The 18433-nt window shown below is 37.4% G+C and overlaps 1 protein-coding gene across 1 annotated transcript in view; it reads left to right on the top strand.

The window, feature by feature from the left end:
- Positions 1-417: 417 nt before the first annotated feature.
- Positions 418-18433, top strand: part of POPDC3 (popeye domain containing 3) — a 30018-nt gene continuing 12002 nt past the window's right edge. Inside the window, exon 1 of the mRNA XM_027853753.1 lies at positions 418-539. The gene's annotated coding sequence lies outside the window, so the exon portion shown is untranslated. The remainder of the gene's footprint in view (positions 540-18433) is intronic.

The following is an 18433-nucleotide window of genomic DNA, read 5'->3' as shown; positions in this document are numbered from 1 at the left end:
TCGTGCATACAAGGTACTCAAGCCCTAATGTATTTATTAAGAGTAACTGGAGTTTATCAAAGTTTTCAAACAATCGTCTCGTTCTTCTCCCGAGCACCTTGCTGTTATTTAGCCGGGTATTCTTCATCACTTTCCTGGCTCTGGCCCCCAGGGTTCCTCCCAGATGTGGCTCCAGCTGCGGTCTCAGTGTCTCCGCCTGCCAAACGCTGCTGCAGCTACAGCTGCAGCCGCATCTGGGGGGCGCGTGCGCCGTGGCAGCCGATGCCCGGGCACCGCCGCCTCCTCCCCTCTGCCCTGCCTATTTTAATCCTAGCTGCCGCGGCCGGGCGCGGGGCCGCCTGGAGCCGGGGGCTGAGCTCAGGGGCGCGGAGTTGACCCACTGGGCCGGGGCTGCGGGGACCCACCCTGAATAAGAAGGAGAGCCAGAGCAGTCCCGTCAGCTCCAGCCTCCCAGGCTCTCAGCCTCCCGGGCAGAGTCGGGCTAGGACCTGAAACTTTTGTCATGCAGCTCTGGAGCTTGTGCCGAGCGAAAGAAAAAGGTAAGAACGAGTTGGGAGAGGAGCTGTTGGTTCTGCACCCGCCTCCTGCTCGGGTGTCGACTTACAGCCTGGCACCTCACGGGGCTAAAAATGGAAGCGAAAGTTGGAGGCACCCCGGGCTGTAGAGCAACTTTCCCGGAGCTCTCCAACCCCCATCTCTGCCTCTTTCTCTCTGTGCTCTGCAGCTACTCATATGCCTCCTCGTTTGCCCCTGGTACTGTCATTTTCCTTGGCTGCTCCCCAAATTCCCATCGCCTTCCTCAGCCCCTCCCCACGTTTTGCCCTTTTTCCTACCCCAGTCCTCCATCACTACTTTTCTCTGTTGCCTTGATCCCCATTCCTTTTTGTCTGTCAATCCTGCCCATGCCGTGTCCTCAGGGCCCCCTTAAGAGAGTTGGGGAGGGAATCTAATGAGAGAAAGGAGCCCTCTTAGAGTCTCATAGGCGTTTTTAGCTGCTGTCAGTCTCCTGCACTGGACCCTAGAGGGAACAGGATTGGTTCCCCTTGTCTTCAGTTGCACACCGACTTGGGAAAACTGCCACATCTAGCTATACATCTCCATCCTTTCTCACTGGTCCTATGGACAAGTCTGGTTGTAGAAGAAAAAAAAGAAAAAGAAACGTGATTCTTAATGTTTCCCATTCATGTTCTACATAAGGACTTTCAAATGTAAAGTCAGGCTTGGAAGGCATTTGAAGAGTGAGGTTACTGACACTCCATCAGGAGTTTCCTTCCTTCCTTCTTCCCTCCCACCCTTCCTTCTTTTCTTTTTTCCTTGCTTCTTCCCATCTTTCCTTTTTCTTTCTTTCCTTTTTTCTTCTTTTCTTCTTACTTTCCTTTTTTCTTCCTTCCTCCTCTCCCTTCTCCTTCCTTCCTTTCTTCCTTTTCTCTTGTAAGCAGGTCAAAGGATTTCTAACATTCAAGAGAGAAATCCTTGGTGGAACCACGGTCAAGTAATTTCTCTTCTCTATTCTTGCTTACTCATTCGTAAAATATAACAGGACTGAATTAGATGACTTTTAAGGTTCCATCCAGCTCTGGTGATTCTTCGTCCCTGTAGTGATTGAAAACACAAATAGACAATTAATAATATACAGATGGTGAGAATTATTTCCAGTAAGAGAAATTCACCAACTTTGGAAACAAATTTAAAACCTTTCCACCAAACAGGCACATTTAGTGATTTTAAAAAAGTGTTAACCATTAGATTATAAGTATTTTGAAATTTCAGGGTAAGCATAAATTATATTTATTTCTTCATATTTTTAATTCCCAAGGACATTTGCATAAAAGATTATAGTATTGTAGTTGGGAATTGTTCTTTTTGGTAATAAATAAATAACTAAACAAGAATACTGAGTTGAGAATATAAACAAAGGTGATCAAATCACCTCTATGGGTTTCAATTTCCTGACCTATGAAATGAAAGCATTGGACTAAATGATCCCTAAGATTCCTTCTGGTTCTAGCATTCCGTAACATTAGAGTAACTTCAAGACAGTATTTTCCAAAATCTAATTTAATATAAGGTATTACCTGCTCTGTAAAACCGTGTGCATTTAAGCCCTCAGACATTTGGTAAGCAGTTGGATTTCTTTAATTATACAAACCTGTTGTAATATCTGAATCATAAAACAAACTAAACTTCTAAATGGTGACATTCTATGTTGTTAAATTTAAAAATGTGTCACCAGAAACTGGAATCCGGACATTGTACCACAGAACTGACTAATAAGGTTGGCACATCTTTTTAGTGCTACTTGGTCCAAAAGGAGGCCTCAGAAGACTGAAGGTGAAGGCAAGACCTTTTTATGAAACAATCCTCACATATGGACATAGCAATAGGAACACTAACCGTGATGATGGAGTGATATTAAATTTTAAGGTAGTCTTTGCAAAATCTCTGAGACTAGTCCTTTAAAAAGCAGAGGAAAGCTTCAGAGTTTAGATTTTTGTTGCTGTCAGTGAGGGTCATGGGCACATACAGCAACAAGCAAGTCTCCAAAAAAGAAGAGCACACTATATGTTTTTGATTACCTTCGTAAAGAAAAAAAATTAATATTTCCCCTCACTCACCTTCCCCTCCCCCACTTCATTTCAAGAAATGAGCAGGAAAATGCTTCAAATCAAAAGTCACAGAGGTGTTTTATAAAAACTTTAATTTCATTATTATTAGAAAAATCTGCTTATTTAGGCCTAATAATTCCTAGTTATACCCTTATATGCTGAGCATTCACATTACATAAAATCCAAAGCGTAAAAAACACAGAGGATAGATAAAGTTGTGCAATTAAATTATTCATAAAATTAACAGATGTGACTTGATGAGGACAGAAGGCTATGTGTCTGCCTTCTGAGTAAGTATGGGAACAGGGTAAAACCTATTCTGTTTGAAACCTGAAGAATCCTTGGTCTTTTTGACTTTGCCTACATTTTGAATGGTTGACAAATTCAATGTGCCTTAAAGGAGTTATGGCCATTAATTTTTCCCAACATATAACCTGAGTTTCTAGCATCAACCTTTTTATACAGGAAAGGAATAGCACAAATGCAGACTTTTGTATGGGGGAAGGAAGTATTATATTAGAATGCAAACCAGGTGCTTGTGAAATCTAATTTGCCCAATCTGAGGATAGTAAGTAAAAACAGTTGAAAGAATTAGATTTTTATTCATACACTTTAGACTCGGAATGAGGCTTGAGGTAATACTTCGGATTTACAATAATGGATTTATTCCAAATAGATTGAAGCAATCATCATTCTTTTGTTAATCAAAATGCATTCTTTTTGGTAAACTGAGGGACTGCTGAATCCCAAAGCTTCTTGTTTTATCCTCTTAAAACACCCACCTATTACTTATAAAAATTAAAAGCTTTTGAATGTCAAGTTAAAGAAATAACTAATGTACCAGTTTGGCCAAAATATAGTATGTATGAGGGCAGAAAGATACAATTAGTCTGGAAAGGGAGGTAGGAAGGAGGTAGGAGGTAGATTATGGAAGACTGCAAATCCCAGCCTATAGAGTTTGTGTCTTAGAAGCAATAAGGAACCACTACGGATTTTTCAGGGACACATATATGTACTTGATGAGCAGGAAAGAGAAACTTATTCAATAAAGGAGATTAAGAAGTAGCTAGATAGAGATAAAATAATATTATTAACAATAATACCTAATATTTATATGGTGCTTACTACGTATGCCAGGTATAATACTAAGCACTTTACAATTATTAGATCATTTAATCTTCACAACAATCCTGGAAGAGTTTAAGTGTGTTCCTTAGAGTCACATAGCCAGTAAGTATCGGAGACCATTTTTGAACCTGGGTCTTCTTGTTGCTAGGCCCAGCACCCTACCCACTGTGCCAACTAGCTTACAATAATAATAATAATAATGATAGTAACAATAACTTATATAGCATTTAATGGCTTGTAAAGCACTTTGCACATATTTTTATTTGATCTTCACAGCAACCATTATAAAGTAAGAGGGGAACCAAAGGAGAGCAATGGCTCAGAAGTCAAAGAATAAGAGTATACAGGAGAAGGGGATTGGTTGACAGTGCTACAGGCTAAAGAAAGGTAATGTAGAATGAGAACAAAGAAGGACACCAGATTCAGCAGTTCAGACAGTTACAGTAGCAAGTTCAATAGAGTGATGAAGTCAGAAGCCAGAATATAAGAGTTTGAGAAGTCAAGGGAAGGTCCAGATATCAAAGTAATGAAGTACAGATGAATTTTTCTCAGTTTGACTTTGAAAGGGAGAAGAGTTCTAGGACATGAGAAGGTTTGGAAGAAGCTGCTGTCTGGAGTGGATAGAGAATGACGGAGAAAAAAATAAAAGGATAGCCGTGTAATAATGAAGATGCAATTGAGATTAGATCAGATAAATCTGTCGGGTACCAAAATAGCATGTTTATGTCGCTGTTAGTGTCATACCATCGAAAATTGCCTTCCATCTACTCAGCAGTTATTTTGTATGTACTAATTTTGTATGTTTCTCCAATTAGAATACAAACTTCCATAGACTATAAACAGAAATGTTTTTTGCTGCTTCTTTGTAACCCTGTGGTTAACACAATCCCTGGAACATGGTTAAGCACTTAATAAGTTATTGTTGATTAATTGTGAGTAGGAGCAGATAATATGGATGGTGGGGTTAGCTCAGGGCTGGAATTTGGCTAGGCATGTGTAACTATAGGACAAGGGGGCAAGAAATTGAAAGGTAGGGGCAGCTACCTACACACAGGTAGCATGTAGGTGCTGCAGTGGGTAGAGCACCGGCCCTGAAATCAGAAGTAACTGAGTTCAAATCCTGCCTGAGTATCAAATCCTTGATACTTACTAGCTGTGTGACCCTGGGCAAGTCACTTAATGTCAATTGCCTAAGAAAAAGAATAAAAGAAAAGAAAAGAAAAGAAATTGAAGGGTATTTGATAGTGCATAGTTGAACTGGTCAATCATATAGTCAAGACTACAAAGACAAGAAAGTGAGGACAGAGCAAGGATCATAGACTGGGAGAACAAGCTGAGGGTTTAGAGATCATGGTCAGGATGAAAAATAGGCTTAGGAAAAGTGGAGGCCAAGGAAGAGATGGAAGGATAGGATATTATGAGAGAAAGGAATTTCAGAGTTCTGGATCATGGAGGTACACAAATACAGGTGATAGAAAGATGAAATGTAGGACCATCTCTGTTTATAGGTCAGAGAGTTTAGTAGGAAGATGATCTGGGAGGTGATAGAGGGGGAACAATGAAATGCATATTGGTGTCTTCACATATGATGGAAAGGGTTGAGATGGAGAGGAAGACTGTGAGTCAGGTACTAATCTCATAAGATCATCGACCAGCTGGGTGACACAGTGAATAGAGTCTGGGACTTGGAGTTAAGAAGACCTGAGTTCAAATCCTGCCTCAGACACTTAGTAGCTGTGTAACCCTGACCAAGTCACTTAATCTCTGTCTGTCTCAGGGGAGGATCTAATGAAATAATATTTGTAAAGTGCTTAGCACACTGCCTGGAACACAGTAGGTGCTCAATAAATGCTTGTTTCCTCCTTTCCTTCCTTCCTTCTTGTCTTTCTTCATCTGAAAATGAAAATAATAGCATTTTGGGTGGTCATGAGGTTAAAATGAGAGAAAGCACTTTCACAAAGCACTTTGCAAACCTTAAAGCACTATATAAATGCTAGCTATTGTGTGATTTATGTCTGGAAGGGACCTTAGAGGCCTTCTAGTCCAATACCCTCACTTTACAGATGAGAAAACTGAGGAAACTGAAAAATGAAGTGACTTTCTCAGGGTCACACACAGGTAGCATGTAGTGGGACTGAGATTTGAACTAGGACGAGAAACTGAACCAACTCTGACTCCAAATCCAGTATTCTTTCCGTTGTAAATTCCTGCAGACCAATTCACTGGAAAACTTTCCCTCGTGGGATCATAAATCTAGAAGTGAAAGTGACTGTAGTGATCATCTCATTTACCCTTCCTCATTTTACAGAGGAGGAGATTGAGGCTAATGACATGCAGTGACATTTTTCAAATGATGCTCATGATGAAGTGCTGCAAACATAGGCTTAGAACATTTTTGACAATGATGACAGAGACTCTCCTATTTCCAGTTGTTCGCATATTCATTCATGAGTCTCTGTGTTTTGGGGGAGGAAAGCACTAGATGGAGGAGCAGAAGACCTGGATTTGAGCCTCAGCTATGCCACACATTAGCTATGTGACTTTGAGCCACACAGGTCACCTCTCTTGGCATTTATTTCCTCATCTGTCAAATGAGCTGGACTGAATTATTCTAATAGCTCACATTTCCAAACTGCTTACTGACTTACTAAGTGAGTTTGTGCTTTCTGGCAACCTTGTGAGATAACTATAGTGGGCATTATTATTGACATTTTAACACACAATGAAATTAAGACTTGAAGTTTGTTACTCAGGCATTAAATGGTATGCTGCAATGGGGTTGAACTTAAATACAAACAGATCCCTACAGGCATATTGGCTTAGAAAAACAAAAATTAAGATTATCTACATTGTATTTTTTTTGTTAAATATTTCCCAGTTCTATTTTTTATTTTATTTTTCATTTATGAAATAAAACAAGCATTTCCATAACATAGTAGAATTTTTAAAAAGATGTTTGCACATGAAACTACAAATTATTGGTTGCTGTGGGGAGTTTTGCTGGCTAGTTGCAGGCCTCAAGTTTGACGACTCTGAGCAGATAGAACACAGTACTTTGAATCAGAGAGACCTGAGTTTGAATTAGGTGCTTACTAGCTGTGTGGCCCTGGGCAGTCACTTTTCTTCTCTCTCAGCCTCAGTCTCTTCCCCTTAAAAAGATAAAAAGAGCACTTACTACGTAAGATTAAATGGGATAATATGTGTAAAGTGCTTTGGAAAACCCTTAAAGAGCTATATAAATTTTAGCTATTATTATTGTTGTTTTCAGAGCTGGGACATGAATTCAAATCAGCTAAATCTAAATCTAGTACTCTTTTCACTAGACCAGACTGCAAGAAGAATGCCAGAAATGAACCACCTGGAAATCAAATAGTGAATTTCAGGCACATTGGTGCCACCTATAACAAAGGGTAGGATCAATGGACATTTAAAAATGTATGTTGTAATCAAATTATCTCTAAAGTCAAATGATTGTAGGATCATAGATTTAGAGCTGGAAGGGACTGAGGCTCAGAAAGGTGAGGTAACTTATGCAGGGGTCACACAGGTAGTAAGTGGCAAAGTCAGAATTTAAACTCGTTATCTGATCATAAATCCAAAGAATTTCCACTGTTTCATTCTTTCTGGTTTTCAAACTATTACTCTATTATTTTGAGAAAATCCATTAATCTCTCTGAGCCTCAGTTTTCTTATCTGCAAAGTGGGGGTAATCATTTTGACACTTTTTACCTTGTTCTGTTTTTGTGAGGATTAGAGGCAAAGGTAGAGTGTAAAGTGTTTTGTTCATATAATGTTTTTGTAGTCACTTAGGACATTGTGTCCCTTTTTGGAGCTGGACACATTTTCATTGTTCAATTTTATATTGTTCCTTCCTCAGAATTGCTGCAAAGTATGTTTGCATGTCAGTTTTGTGTATGTGTGTGCGTATGTATGTGTGTATGTGTGCATGTACTATTTATTTCAGTGCTTTGAAAAATATCTTATTTAATTGGTGTGGTTATTCCTTCTAGGACACAGATCAGGAATCCTCTCCTTTCAGAATGGTCTTTATGAGTTTCTGTGTATAAAAAAATGGTCAGCTTTCTGGTGATGATTCTCTTCTAAGCTGGTCTTTGGATGACTATGTGTGGTATAGACCAACACCGGGATATTCTTACATTACAATTCACATTTCTCTAGCATTTTAAGGTTTACAAAGTAACAAGCCTATGAAGCAGATAATGCAAGTATTTTTATCTCCATTTTATAAGTGAAGGAACCGAGGCTTGCAAAAGTTATTTAACGTAACTAAAAAGCAAAAAAAGTCAAGAATTGAACCCAGCGTGCCTGACTTCAAATCCACTACACTTTCCATTAAGTCATGTTTTATTTGAAACCTTTCTAACTTGGTTGGACTTTCTGGATGTTTGGCTTCACTGGTGTAACTTAGACCTGAAAGTCACTTGGTATCTACTCAAAAAAAAAAGGAAAAAAAGAGTCTTCTGGTACTCTCACCAATTTAAGAGAGACATTGGGGTGAAACATTTACATACACAAACACAAATATAAACACACACAAACATATACACATATACACATACATATATCTATATCTATCTACCTATGTCTATATCTATCTATCTATCTATGAGTCATCAGCACAAAGATAAGAGCTAAACCCATGGAAGCTGATGAGGTTATCTAGAGACAGAGTAGAGGAAGAAGACAAGAGGACCTACAACTAAACACTGGAGAATACTCATAGTGAAGATCATTGTAATGTTAGTGACCAGCAAAGGAAACAAAGAATGGTCAGACAGGTAGAAAAAGAATAAGAAGAGAACAATGTCATGAGAGCAGAGAATATCTGGGATTTAGCAGGTCAAATACATCAAAGAGTTTGAGAATGATAAGGACTGAGAAGAAAAGGCCATCAGCTTTGCCAATTAAGAGATCACTGTGTGACATATAAAAAGTTCAAGAGACATAATTTCTGGGTAATTAATCGTTTTATTAATCATGCTAGCATATAATTAATAAAATGGGTCAGTGACACTCTTGAATGCCAAAGACCCCTCATGGAACCCAATCAACGCTTATATGCCCTTGGAAGAATGGATATTCCTGAGGGTAGCAATCAACTCTGGTAACAGTTAATGAGAAGAATGAGTATCAGGAGAGGTGGTCCTATTTTAATGAGAAGATGGGGGATGTGACTTTGATTAGATCATTTACTTCCAAATTACCCCCAGCCTTGGGCCATCTGGAATGCACCTCGGATTAAATTCTTTGTAAGGTTTTCTAGTTGGATGGGGCAACAACTCAACCTAGATAAGATAGTCTAGGTTGGAAAAATTTTTGGAAAAGGTCTGAGATGTCCCCAGTAATTTGTTGTTTAGTAGCTGTTTCTCTCAATTGACAACTTTGAAGAGAGTAGTATCCCTTGGAAAACCAGATTGCAAAGGGCTGAGGGGTAAGAGGATAGTAGGTGGAGGCAACCAAGTATACAGTAAAACAACCTAGAAGTTTTGTTTAGAAATCTAACTCTGCCAAGGGTTCCTCTCTCCATCATTCCTCCTGTCACTATTTTTGACATGAATTTAAAAAGGAAAAAAAATGCAAGTTTTTTACATAACTAGTTAGCATTCATTCAATACAGCAAGAGTCAGAAGACCTGAGTTCAAACACCAACCTTGATTCCTTGTTGTTCAGTCGTTTCAGTTGTGTCTGACTCTCCATGACCCCATTTAGGTGTTTTCTTGGCAAAGATACTGTAGTGGTTTGCCATTTCCTTCTCCAGCTCATTTTACAGATGAGGAAACTGAGGCCAACAGGGTTAAGTGACTTGCCCAGGGTCACAAAGTAAGTGTCTGAGATTGGATTTGAACTCAGGAAGATGAGTCTTCCTGACTCTGGGCCTGGCACTCTACCCACTGCAACACCTTGCTGCCCCCACCTAGATGTTTACCAAAGAAGTATAACCGTCACTTACTCTCTCTGAGACTCGGTTTCATCGTCTGTAAAAATGGAGATGATAATAACTCTATCTGCTTTATAGAGTTGTGAACTTCAAAGAAGATAATTTGAGTAAAATACTTTTTAAACCTCAGTATAGTATATATGTCAGGTAGTGACATAATCATATTGACATATTATGATTGCTATTCTTGAACTGGAGATAAATGAAACCAACAGAAATGTGTTAGATGAGATAATTTCTAAATGCCCGGATTATAAATTACTTTAAAGTTCCTTAAGATACTAAATTGTTATCATAGTAATTATTTCTTTTTATTATTATTGGAGGCAGGGTGGTATGGTAGATAAAATCCTGAAGTTGGAGTCACAGGTTCTGAGTTTGAATTCTGTCTCTGCTACTTTATAACCTGTGGGAACTTGGGCAAGTCATTTAAACTTTCTAGGCCTCAGTTTGCTCATCTCTAAAATGAAGTGGGTGGGCTACATGACTTCTCCAGTCCTTTCCTGTTTCAGATCTATGGTCTATGAATTTGTTTCCATTTGATAGATAAGCGAATTTTCTCCCCGTGGTTCTTTTTTTAAAATTAATTAATTAAATTTTAATCCCCATGGTTCTTAATATGTGTTATAGTTATTGGTGATTTTAGAAGCCACAATGAATAAGTAAGGTGGTGTGCCATTCATTCTGTACGATCCTAGTATAGGATAAAATCCTTTCTTGTGATGAAATAGCACAAAAGATTGGTAATAGTGATGATTTTACAAGACCTAGTGCATAAATCACACAGTGTTCTCTTCTATATGAGCCCAGTATATGATAAAATCTTTCATTGCGAGAGGTGAAATAGACATAAAGGTATCTTGATATTTCTATTAGCCCTGATGCTACTTCATGCACCTCAAATCCATTTGCAAATATAAACATAAAGCAGACAACACAATAAAACACTAGAAACAGAACCAATTTCCTTTGGCTAAATGGAAAAGGAAAAGCAGGGGGATGTCAAAGGTGAAAAAATATGGGGTCAGAAGACCTTGATGCAAATTCTGGCCTTGCCTCTTATTAGATGTATAAACTTCAGTGAGTTATTTCCTCTCTGGGCTTCAGCTCCTCCATCTGTAAATTGATTTTGGACCAGATTTCCACTGGCACTTCTAGCTATTGAAAGGGAAAAGACAGATAAGAATCTTAAAAGAAGGAAAGATCCTTATTATTCACTTATGTTTGTGCATTATGTACATTGTAAGTTCCCTGGTCATAAAGATTGTCTTTTCTATGGCCTGTATTAACAAGGAGTATGGTGTCTTCCTTAAGTATATCAGTTGACTCATTCTCGTATTTAATTTTATTAATTAATTCAATTAACTAATTCAATAATACTTAATCATCCTAATCTTTAGAGCAATTCAAGAATGCGTTTGGATATTTTCTTATTAATTAAGGTTTTTGTTTTGTTTTGTTTTGTTTTTTGCTTTTTGGTGAGGCAATCAGGGTTAAGCGACTTGCCCAGGGAGTAAGTGTCAAGTGTCTGAGGCCGGATTTGAACTCAGGTCCTCCTGACTCTGCTGCCTAGCTGCCCCAACTAATTAAATTTTAATACCTCTCAATTAACTGAATTCAGAACCCCTACCAGTCGATCGGATATTACCAAACTAAAGAAACCTCCTTTCCCAATAATAATTATTTATATTCCTCTATATATTAAATCCTTTGATCTTTAAGAATAAATAAATATTAAATTTGTTGAACATATAATTTATTAACAAGGAAATCAGTAACACAGAATTGTAAATAATTGCTTACAATATTTTAATTCTGAGAAGTAGCACAACCAGGGTCACTTCAAACCTTCAATTTAACAGCAAGAAGGTAGGAAACAAGTATTTATTAAGCACTTACTATGTACCAGGCACTGCTCTAAGTGCCTCACAAATATTATCACATTTGATCCTTCTAACAATCCTTGGAGGTAGATACTATTATTTTTTTCAATTTTTAAAATTTTTTTTTTTTTTTGGCTAGGCAATGGGGTTAAGTGACTTGCCCAGGGTCACACAGCTAGTAAGTGTTATGTGTCTGAGGCCAGATTTGAACTCAGGTCCTCCTGAATTCAAGGCCAGTGCTCTATCCACTGTGCCACCTAGCTGCCCCGGTAGACTATTATTAACCCCATTTTACAATTGAGAAAACCAAGGCAGGCAGAGGTTAAATGACTTGCCCAGTGTCACACAGGTAGTAAAGTGTCTGAAGCTGGATTGAAACTCAGGTCTTCACGGCTCCAGGACCTATCTACTACCTAGCCTAGTGAGCTACCTAGCCACTCTAGCATGTGACTTCACTTCTGAGAACACAGGATAACAAAGAAACTTTTTTCAAAAGAATTTTCTTCATTCTTTTTACAACCTAAAGACTAAAATGGTTCCATCAAAAAGGAAGGCCCCTCAATTCTCTTTTTCTCCTTCTCTGCCCTCTTTATGGCCATGACAAAGAAAAAAATAGCTCAAATCCCAATATCTTCAGTTTTTTCTAAGCCATCACTAGGAACAGTTTTTACAAACCTGGTGTCAGTATTACTTTTTGCACAATATTCCCTTTGGCTCTTAATAATACCTATAGCCTCTATAGGAAGATGCTTTTGAAATAAGTGTTACATGTAGATGACTAAGTCCATTGATACATATATTGGTAGTCAATAACTATTTTTAAAAATCTATTAATGCCTTTTGTCTTAACATCATATTTATTTCTGGAATTACTGCATCACATCATCCCAGTCCACTACCTCATGAGCCTTTCCCTTGTACCATTAAACAAAAACACCTAATTTTATGATTTTGTTCAAAAAAATGCACATAACATTCTGCAATAGCAGTTCATAGGATCATGGATTCACATCTAATCCTGTCATTTTGTAGATGAGGAAACTGAGGCCTAGAAAAGTAAGGTGACATGCCCAGGACTTCCAACTCAAGAACTCCAGAGACCATGCTCTTACCACACCACATTGTCTCCAATGTCTCTGCTAGGAGAAATGGACAGTGTGCTTCATTAGCCATTCTCTGGGCCCAGAATCAATTTTTCATTGACTTTGACCTCATTTAATAATCTTTTCATTTCCATTGTTAGTCATTGTACATGTCATTTTTGATTCTGCTTGTTTCATACAAATCTTCCTAGGTTTCTCTGAATTCCTTAAATTAATCATTTCCTACTGCACAATAAGATTTCATTAACTCTGCATGAATTTTTCATTCACTTCCCAGGAGATGGAAACTCATTTTGTTTGTAATTCCTTTCTATCATGAAAACTACTGCAATGAATGTTTCCATACATATTGGGTCTGTCCATCCTTCCTACCTTCCTTCCTTCCTTCCTTCCTTCCTTCCTTCCTTCCTTCCTTCCTTCTTTCTTTCTTTCTTTCATTCCCCCAGGAGTGGAATACTGCTTCAAGTAATTTTTCTTGCATAATTCCAAATTGAATTTCGCAAAGCTTGGACCAATTCACAATTCCAGCAGCAGTTTTATAGTGTACCTGTTTTCCCATATCCCCTCCAACATTGATTATTTATATTTTTGTCATTTTCACCAATTTTCAGGTTTGTAAAGTAAAACCTCACAGTTATTTTAATTTACATTACTTGTAACTATTGGTGATTTGGAGCATGTTACCATGTGGACATTTTTAGTTTACATTAAAATTATTAACCTTACATTTGCTTTACTCCATTCAAGGCATTTTAATTAATGTTATCAGATTTGATCCTCACAACAACCCTGTGAGGTAGGAAGGGAAATAATTATTATCTACAACCTACAAATTTGGAAACTGAGGTTCAGAGGGATTAATTAACTTGCCTGTGGTCACAATGCAAGTAAGTAGGAGAGAAGGGACTAGAAGTAGTGTTTATAGGTTCTAGTTTAATTACAATCTGGGAAAAGAAGAAGAAACCAATTTAGAGACATGGTAATTTGACATCTGGAGTATATAATGAAAGCGATAATAATTTAATGAGTAAAATATTGGCATAATTATGTTCTTCTGGATTTCCTAGCAACCAAAAATCAGCTCAATGATACATGCTGTCTAGAGTCATTGATTCCAACTAAATCAATACTTTAACTTGGGAGTTCTGGCTTATAAGAAGATAAGGTCCAAGAATAATTCCAATATTAGTACAAGGCATTTGATTTTTTTATTTTTTAAAGATAATTTTTATTGTTATCTTTGTTTTTACATTACCCACATTTCCCAATCTAGTTCTCTTTCTCCTTTTCTCACCTCAGAAAGCCATCCCTTATAACAAAGAATAAAAAAGATGGGAAAAAGAGTTCAGCAAAATTCAACAATACATCTAAGAAGTCTGATATCTATAGAAGGGAGAGAAATGCCTTGTCATATCCCTTCTTTGGGGTCAAACCTGATCATTATAATTTCACAGCAATAAGTTTTCATTATTCTGTTGCTTTCCATTTATATTGTTGTAGCCATTGTGTATATTCTTTCCCTAACTCCACTTACTCCTTTTTGCATCAGTTCATATCACTCTTCCCATATTTCTCTGTATTTATTATATTTGTCATTTCACATGGTACACTAATATTCATTACATTCATGTAAAACAACTTGTTTACTCAACCCTCAAGTGTTGGACATCTACTTTGCTTCTAATAACACAAAAAGTATAGACATTCAATTAAAAGAAAGGGTTTTTTTGTTTGTTTGCTAACCACTTGTCTTTGTGCAATAGTATCAGAAGCCTGGATCCTGTACAAAATATCTTGTTACTATCTCTACAATAGAAGTATGGGATTCCACTGCCTTCCCCATCAGCTGGAGAGTATGCCTCCTATGCCTCCCTACTTCCCCCAACCAAGGGAAATGTTTGAACACTTCTCTGGCTTCCTGTAGCATGGGAACAGCAAAGGCATCCTAACAGGTCTTTTGGATTAGTTTTGTGGGTCATCATTCCATCATTTATTCATTTATTGGACCAGGGGAGCCTTTCATTTTACTGCTACAGCATGGCTGGTAGCCATCTTGGCTTATTTTGCACAGTATTCCATTGATTTTTATGGAATTAATATTATCTTAAATAATATTCAAATATGAATCGATATTTGGGAAAAATTTTCTGTGGAGGCTTTCTGCATTCCCTCATGCCTAGGACTGTCTCCTTCCTTATCTCCATCTTTCTCAAGCTTCAGCTAAAGTATTACCTCCTGTTTAAAAAAAAAAAAAGAAAAAGTTTTTCCCAGTCCTCCCTTTACCTTAATGTCTTTCCTCTGAAATTTTCTGTATCTTGTTTGTACATAGTTGTTTGCGTGTTTTCTTTATCATTAAACAATGATCTTCTCCAGAGTGGAGACTGTTTTTTGTTTGTATGTTTGCTGCTTTTCTTTGTATCTGAAGCACATAGGATAATGCCTGACACATATTAGGCACATGATAAATTCTTGTTGAGTTGACTTGATGACTTGAATTTCAGAGAAGGCAAATGGTCACAAAGACAGATACATTCAGATACTGTTCACATACTGTAAATCTGAAAACACATTGTCTTTTCCACATAAACTTACCCTTGGGAGGGAGGAAAGGGATGAAATAAGCATTTATATAGCACCAAAAATTATCTCATTTGATCCTCACAATAACCTTGAAAGGTAGGTGTTATTATCATCCCCATTTTACAACTGAGGAAACTGAGGCAAATAAAAATTAAATGACTTGCCCTTAACACAGCTACTAATTGTCTGAGGATAGATTTGAATTCAGATCTTTCTGACTCCAAGCCCAGCACTCTATCCACCTCACCATCTAGTTTTCCCTGCTCTAATGATTCAACCATTGACCAGGAATATTCAATTGCTAAAGGAGCATCTTGGCTTTGTATCCTAGTACCTAGCACAGTGCTTTGAATATAGGATAGTGATAGGGACTGGACCTGGAGAAGCAGTATGGTAAAGTAGATAGAGTACTGGCCTCAGAGCCTTGTCCATAATAGATGTTAATTGGTTATTTAATTGAATTGAGGCCAAAGGTTCATGTTTTGTTTTGTTTTTGTTTGTTTGACTAGTCAGAAGCCTCACACTTCAAGAAGAAAGTTAGAAGGCTTCAGACATTGGAGCAACATTGCCAGTTATAAAATTGACTATGTTAGGAGACAGGAAATAGCTAGCTACCAATGTGGAAGGCATTTCTAAGTCAACTATCAGTGTGCCAAGAAAGGATCAAAATCAATGTCAAACTAAGCAAAGGATAAAGGTGCTAATACACCATGGACAATTTCAATAGTTTGAACTTGACCTATCAAAATAAGTTAATGATGTTGAAATGGATAAAAAAAGATATTACCTCCAATTATGACCATTTCCTATGGACGTTTTAATAATATTAAGTAAGTCACTAAAAAGAGACCAAAGGAACCCAAAATCAATTTAAGCCAGTGAAATTTTCAACTCTATGCCAAACAGAGACTTGGCTGCCAAAGGAAACATTGGTTTAGATTAAGTACGTATATGCAAAACTTTGCAGGAGAAGATTGTGGAAGTTTATGAACAATATTTCCTAGTAGAATAGCAAAGACCCATGGAGGGGGGAAATGAGTTCACTAAGGTAGATCATCTCAAGAGCATTTAGAGATGAAGCTGAGAGACAATAAGTTAACCCTTCATATGGAATAGACCTGACAGTGTTTCTATGTTAATAGAAATAGAGTGGAACTACCATATTTGGACTGTAATACCTCAGTCCGTGATAATTGGAAATAGAAATAACACTTTAAAAATGAAATTGAGATGAGATTTTTGAAGAAATCTGTGCTTGATGTGACATATTTTGGGGAGCTTTGTAGTAAGTGCTTAATAAATATTTGTGAGTAAAATTGTTTGATCAACTAAATTTTTTTAAAGGATCCAGGCCTATTGAGTCAGCATTTGTTGGATTGACATCCTTGGACCAGCTTCTTCTACTTTTATTAATTTATCCTGAGCATGTAAATAGTCTATTCGTTGTTGTTAATAATACATCTTACTAGTTCATCTACCTCACTGAAGTGTGATGGATGGATGGATGGATGGATTGATACTCAGAGCCATTGACTAACAGATCTTCTAATTGTCCCCAGGCAGAAGTCACCTTCCAGGAATGTTTGGGAAAAGCTCCTGACTTTCTCCAAGTCTCAATTTTCCCATCTGGAATATGGGACTAATAGTACTAGCATTGCCTATCTTGGAGGGCTATTTCAAAGCAACAGATTTTTAAACACTGAAAGCAATGTAAAATTGTAGATTATCGTCCTGTTCATTATTATTATTATTAAGGGAAAAATGAAAGAAAAAAAACAAATTATAGAAAGTAGCACAGTGCCCTTATACATGGTAATATTTGAGTATGTTTGTTAACTTGCTGACAGAAGACCAGTACTGTGTTTGTGTCTCACTTGTTTCTTTTCAACTTATATCTCTAGGGTCATACTTTTTTTTTCCAGGTGATATGCTTCAAATAGCCAAATTATGATATGGCAGATAAGTGCACCATATAAATGGATTGTTGATGCCAGCTCCTATGAGGGAAAGCAGAGGCCACACTCTCTTAAGCTCAGTATAGGAAATCTTCATACTGATTTGGTACATTAAACATGTGCTAGCTTTCTGAGATTAGAGTACAAGCTCCTTGACTGGCTGTCATATTTAGGAGATGGGTGTATCCCCATCTCCTAACACAGTGTCTTGTACATAGTAGGTATTTTAATAAATATTTGTTGAAGAACAAACAACATGCTTTTAAGCAAAGAGCTGACTGCAGAAAAGTCTTCTCAGGATTCTGCTGTCCCCATCTCATGCCATGTTCAACCTGAGAAAACTATGGAGACCAGTTTGTCAATGTCATGAGGGCAAAGACTATTTCTGATCTAGCTTTGTATCTCTCCTGATGCCCAACATAGTACAAGTGGTACTAAATAAATGTTTATCCAATTTATTGAGTAATAATAATCATGGCTATAATTTATCTAGCACTCTAAGGTTTGCAAAGCATTTTATATATATTTTTTTCCATCAGATCCTTGCCTCACAACATTTTGCAAATGAGGAAACTGAGGCAGAAAGTTAGTGACTTTTCTGGGGAGTTGAACAATTCTGTTCAATTCACCAAATGTTCATTATCACATTCTTATCATGTTCTAGGACTCTACGTATAGGACAAAAAGATTTTTGAAAATTAGGATGGACACTTACTAGCTGTGTGAATCTGGGCAAGTCACTTAACACGATTGTCTCACCAAAAAGCAAAAAAAAAAAAAAAGATTAGGATGGTTCCTGTATTCAAGAAGCTTGCACTTTTGTTGGGGATGGGGATGGAGAATTAGATTGACAAATGACGAAATACAAAGACTATGAGTATACATGAAATACAATTAAAATGGTGCAGTTGATATAGTTCTGGGCCTAGAGTTGAGAAGATTCATCTTCTTGAATTCAAATTCGGCTTCAGAGACTTACTAGTTGTGTGACCCTGGACAAGTCAGTTAAGTCTGTTTGCCTCAGTTTCTTCATCTGTAAAATAAGCTACAAACCATTTCCTTGGTGGCAAACACTCCAATGTCTTTGCCAAGAAAACCCCAAATGGGGTCACAAAGAATCAGACACAACTGAAAACAACATAATTAAAATGTCCAAAAAATTCATAGCAGGGAGGCTGGGACAATCGCCATAAGAAGCTATCCTAGATGAGGGGGGCAT

Source organism: Vombatus ursinus, unplaced genomic scaffold (assembly GCF_900497805.2).
Source record: "Vombatus ursinus unplaced genomic scaffold, bare-nosed wombat genome assembly UNPS02000582.1, whole genome shotgun sequence".
Taxonomy (NCBI): Eukaryota; Metazoa; Chordata; class Mammalia; order Diprotodontia; family Vombatidae; genus Vombatus; species Vombatus ursinus.
This window is presented reverse-complemented; position numbering and strand designations above follow the sequence as displayed.